Source organism: Hippopotamus amphibius, chromosome 3 (genome assembly GCF_030028045.1).
Source record: "Hippopotamus amphibius kiboko isolate mHipAmp2 chromosome 3, mHipAmp2.hap2, whole genome shotgun sequence".
In the NCBI taxonomy this organism is placed as follows: Eukaryota; Metazoa; Chordata; class Mammalia; order Artiodactyla; family Hippopotamidae; genus Hippopotamus; species Hippopotamus amphibius.
The window spans coordinates 108,656,398-108,662,397 of record NC_080188.1 but is presented as its reverse complement, the minus strand read 5'-3'; positions in this window follow the sequence as shown (position 1 = coordinate 108,662,397).

Below are 6,000 nucleotides of genomic sequence, written 5' to 3'. Positions count from 1 at the left end.
AGGTCCTTGTAGATGTCTTATTTCAGAGTTCAGGTCAAAATTACCTGTAAATATAATTATTATTAGAGACTCCCTGAAATCTTATGATAGTTTGTTTATTCTTTTAATCAGTAGGTGTTATGGTTTATTATGTTCCAGTTATTTCAGAGTCCATAATACATGGCTGATTAAAACATCATTCCTAACCTGAAACATGTTACAGAATAATGGAGAGGCAAGTAACTAAGAGAAATATGTGGGAAAATGACACATAATTAAGTAAATGAGGTGCTACAATTACCTTTCCATCTGGAAGCTAACAGAATTGTACATATAGTTAATATCTTATACAAAATTTAATACTGATTAAAGTTTTGATAAAAAACTAAAGAAAGACATCTTTATTTTACTTTTTTTTTTTTTTTAAGGCGATGACTATCTCCATTCTAGGGGTAGAAGAAGCTTCTTAACCAATTGTTGAAATTCCAAATAGATATATTTAACAATTTCATTTTTTTTAAACTTTATTTATTGGCTGCATTGGGTCTTCACTGCTGCACATGGGCTTTCTCTCATTGTGGAGAGTGGGGGTTACTCTTCATTGTGGTGCACAGGCTCCTCACTGTGGTGGCTTCTTTTGTTGTGGAGCATGGGCTCTAGGGTGTAGGCTTCAGTAGTTGTGGCACACAGGATCAATAGTTGTGGCTCACAGGCTCTAGAGCACAGGATCAATAATTGTGACACACGGGCTTATCTGCTCCATAGCATGTGGAATCTTCCCAGAACAGGGCTCGAACCTGTGTCCCCTGCATTGGCAGGAGTATTCTTAAACATTGCACCACCTAGAAAGTCCCAACAATTTCATTTTTTTTAAGGATTCAGGAAAAGAAACCACAACATCAATTAAGAAAAATAGTTTGGAGAAAAATTACACTTAGAGAATATACACAGAGTTAATATCTAATATAGACGAGTATCTCTAAGAAATGAACAAATAAGATATACATAAAATGTAAAATGAATAAAATATATAAACAAAGGAAGAATACATCTAAATGGTCAACAAATAAATGATAGGATGTTGTAGTGTACCCATGAACAGAAAAGTAGGAATTTTCCCAACAGCCTTACTTACCAGCACTACATGTTGTCATTTTTGAGTATATGTTAACAAAACAATACAGTGAAAAAAATCTCATTTTGTTTTGCATTAATTCAATCATTCATTCATATAATTTTATTGTTGACATAAATGGTAAATTTATTATTGGTCTCCATATAAAGTTAAATTAAATGCAAGGTAATGTCTATATAGAGATATGTAATTTATGTTCATACACAAAACAAACTAAGAATAATAATAAGTAATACAGTACATGCTATGTACCATGTACTGGACATTTTGCTAATACTTTATAGATGTTTTATCATTTAATCCTCACAATTAGATATGATGAGACACATTTTATAGCTGAGATAAAACAAAATACAATTTTCTTAACTCTATATAGTTAGTAAGTGATAAAGCCTGAATTTGAATCCAATAAGCCAACTTTACAGCGGATATGTGTTTCTAATATCTGAATTTCTCATGGAGCTAAATGCTTTATTCAGTAAAATCCTGGATAACAGGAAGGTGATAGCATTTAAGGAGAGTAGTCTCTGATCATTTTTAAGGAGCAACAGTGTCCTGTGTTTCTCAGAAAACCTGTGTCTCGAACACAGGCATCATCATCAGACTATATCTCTAATGAAGGGCTTTAAAAGTGTTATTTCTGGAGATAAATCTTCCCAACTCACTGTGTTTTCCTTGAAAGATGAGTGGAGATAGAATTACATGAGTAGCACTTTCTCTAGATGAAAATTACTATAACATTGTAGATGGAAAAATCAGTGGTTCCTTGAATTGCTTCCAGAAGGAGGGGACTTAATCCCTGAACAACATTCCTTGGTCTCAGCACCCAATCCCTGAGCACACCATCAACATCACCCTCAGCACCAACACCAACACCAGCCCTGTGAGCAGAGCTGCTCGCAAATAAATGAGTGTGATTATATATATATGTGTGTGTGTGGGTGTGTGTAATCCAATTTATTGGTTTCTTTTAATAATTAGAACTATTAACTGATCAAAACAGAAAGAAGTACACTGTATCCAGTCTTTCTCAAAGGTGATTACTAAAAAAATAAAGATAAATGTAATTAGTACAAGAAGAAAGGAGAAAAACACATATAATAGATACAGAAAATGGCGTGAAAGAAGGAAAACGTAAAATCTCTCTAAAACTATCCTATACATACCAGATACTCCTGTTCCTCATTTTTCTAAGACATGTCTCCAAAACATAAACATACTCTTTTATTCACTCATCTTATGATCTGGATAGAGACCAAAAGGCATATAAGTAAGTTTGATAATTTGCCAAAAAGAAATTAAAGTAAATTAAATTAAAAATTATTGATAACGCAATACTCTTCATCCTGAGGCTAAAATTTGTGTTTACAGACAAAACAGGTGAACTACTGACACATTTTAAATATAATATAATTGTCCTTGTATATAAGTGATTCAATTATTTCAATGACTTCAAGATAGTAGTTCAAAACAATAAGACCATGTATAACACTCAAATAAGTTAAGATCACCTCAAAAACTCAGTGTTATGTTCTTTCTGTTACCTCTAAAATGCAGTTACCTGACGGTTCCTGTATCTGAAGGCAGAGATTGTGCAAGTAAATTTTCTAGGATCATGTCAGGGTAACCAAACGTATGGCCCATCCAGCATGTATTGACAGGAACTTTTCTCTACAAAAGAGCTAGGAATGATGACACATTGGAGTTTCAATTTTGCAAATCCAAGAATTAGTCAAGTAAATCAGGACCACACTGGGAGCAAATCATCCACTTAATGGTGAGTTGTTTTGAAATTGAACACTTTCAAAAGATTTTGAAGGAAGATTTAAAACAGGTTGTCTAAGTATTCAAGGATTTATACAGGAAAACACGCTTGTGGATGGCAGAGGATTTCAAATTTCAACTACACAGGAAAGGTTGGCAAAAAGACAGCCACCTAAGCTGTTTACAGAATCATGGAACTGTGCCTGTAACTTAGCTGTTTTTGAGTTTAATTTGTAAGCAATTTCCAGCCCACACCTTAGAAGACACATCATTATTGAGATGTTCTCCTTTGGGTAATAGACCTGGGTGAAAAGAGGACAAAGTGCCATTTTCAAGTAGCACATGATTTCAAAATATGCAGACTTGCATCATTTCAACTGAATCCAATTCTTTGAGACTGTGTCTCTACCAACTAAGGCACTAACAAGCATACCAGTGAATTCCCATCCACCCCTGTAAACATGCACTTTTCCCAGGGGCAGAGATTCACTGCAGCCAGGCCAAGCTGATGTCCACAAACACAAACACCTATCATGGTATTAACCATCCATTTATTTGTTCAACAAGTAAGCTCTCCTCTTGAATAGAATGGCCACAGAATGATTTATGTGTGTTATAATACAGATGAAGAAATGTCAGTATGATTTGTTCTAGGCCACCTAGCTAGTACCATGACAGAATTCTTCTGTCACCTAATCTGGGGCTCTCTACATCCTTTAAGACTATTATTACAATTGTGTCACATCTAGCTGCAAGACAGTTGCCATTATAAAGGATTTGAAAATGTTCCTTAGCTGGAAAAATATAAGAACTAAATTCTTCCTCAATGCATAATAATTAGTATTATCAAGTGGTATGTTTCCAACTGAGAAATATTTAGGGTTATAATCTTTATTTGTTTCCTAACTTCAGCTCTGGAAATATCAATTTACAACACATTTCACAAGAGATTACAACTGGTTCATTAATGTATTTGACTGCATGCTCAGGGAAGTCTCCTGAGAAGAAAGAGCTTCTCAGTTGTACTGAATGTGATCCTCACAGGTGATGGGGCAGAATCTGTGCTTGGATGATCTTTACTAATATTCTAGTCACTCCATGCTTTTACCTAACCATTTACACATGAATTAGGGCAGTATTTCTCAATCTCTTTTCTTTCCCCACTATTGCCTACTAAATGTGTGTTTGTTTTGTTTTGGTTTGGTTTGGTTTGATTTGGTTTGGTTTTAATTTGTTTTTTTTTTATTATATTTTTACATTCTGTTTCCTTTAATTATCCACCCCTGGAAAATAATGATACTACAAATACATGTACACATTTATATGGATTATGTATATCTGTGTTTTATATATAAAAACACTATGATATGTTTATCTCCCAAGAAACAATTTTTACATTATTGGGAGACATATTGCCCCCATTTCAAATGCACGTTTTTAAATAACCTACTTATTTTTAAAAAGGGAGGGGTAAAATGTAGTTATTTAAATTTGTATCAAAATGAAATTCCAGCGCTGCTTCAAGCAACTACACAAATCTCTATAAAATTCTTCTCTCCAGCATCACCCTGTTATAAAATGTCTTTCATCTTACTCATTACTAACAAAATTATATTTTTAGTTTAGTTGTTTACTTGTTCATTAGCCATCTGTTCTCCACTGGAATTTAAGCTCTGAAAAAAAATATAGTCTGTATCTGTATTACTCAACATTGTATACCCAGATCCCATAACTCTCTGGCCCACTGTATAAACTGAACTGTATTTTTGATACATTAAATAAGTCAAAATTTCTTGAATTGACCATCAATTCATTTTTTTCCAGTAATAAGTGTTAACACTATGTGATAACAATGGAAAAATCCCTATGGAAAGAGCACCTATTTAGCTCTTAATGGAGCTACTTCATGTTGAAACAGGGTATCAGTCTCCTCAATGATTGAGTTGCTCTGTTTTCCTCTAAACATCTTTTTCACCCATGTGTCACTTTCTTTGAAATTCAACCATCTGAATTTTGTTTCTTGAGCCCATTACAGCCCACTTTTCATGATGCCCATGAAATGTAATATATCTGCAGGAAAAAAAAGATCGTCATGAATTTTACTTGACACAGAGGAGTCAAGAGAGTGCAAGTAACCTGGGGAATGGGAATTAACACAGTGTAAAGGGCAGTAAATGCCTCCACCAGAAAAATAAGGGAATAATGCCTCATGACAATTTCCACAATATGGCCAATGATCAGATCTGTGTTTTGATATTTTCACATTGTCATAGCAGAGAGTATTGTCAAGTGAGAGGGGTAGAGGAAGCTAAATAAAAGACTTGGTATTGTTGCTTAACTCGACTGAGTCTCATTTTCTTATTGTATAAAATGGAATATAAATCTCTCTAATGATACTTGTTCCTACATTAATGGTTTAAATTATGTAAAGAACCTATCAAAATGTATGCCTCATAGTTGTCCTCAACATTGGTGAGCTCATTCCCCTCATTTAATGCCTAATATTTTCATTGAATTAGAAGTCCAGATTAAACCAAAATATTCCTACAGAACAAATACAAACACTATTTATGTATTTATGTCATTAATTTTTAGGGTAAACATATTTAATTCCCCATAGTGTTTTTGTTTTTGTTTGTTTTTGTTTTTATGTAACAGAACTAATCAGTTGGCAGTTGGTCCTCAGGAGGGATTCTTGATGATGAGTGCAAAGGAACGTTTAAACAAGCTTTAAACTTACTCACAAGCCAGCAAGACTCTATCCACTGAGAACACCAGACAACCTCGCACTTCCTCCTTCAGTTCTTACACCTTGCATGCTTGCAGTTGACAATTTGTACTTTGTGCCTCATTAATCTCACACCTCCACTGAGCTCCTTGTTTAGCCCCTAAGGCACAATCATTGGCCTTAGTTTCCCTCTTCAAATCCTCCCTTTGTTCTTAGAGTAGAAACAACATTTACTCAAGACTTATCCCATCCTTCCCCGTGGATTATTCTCATCTCCCTCTAACAGTCACAAAACATCATTTAATCTAGATTCTGTTGAAATATTTTCTTCTCACCTGCAATTGCAAAACTGATCATTTTAATAAAGTGCTGATTATATCCTCTTCCATACCTA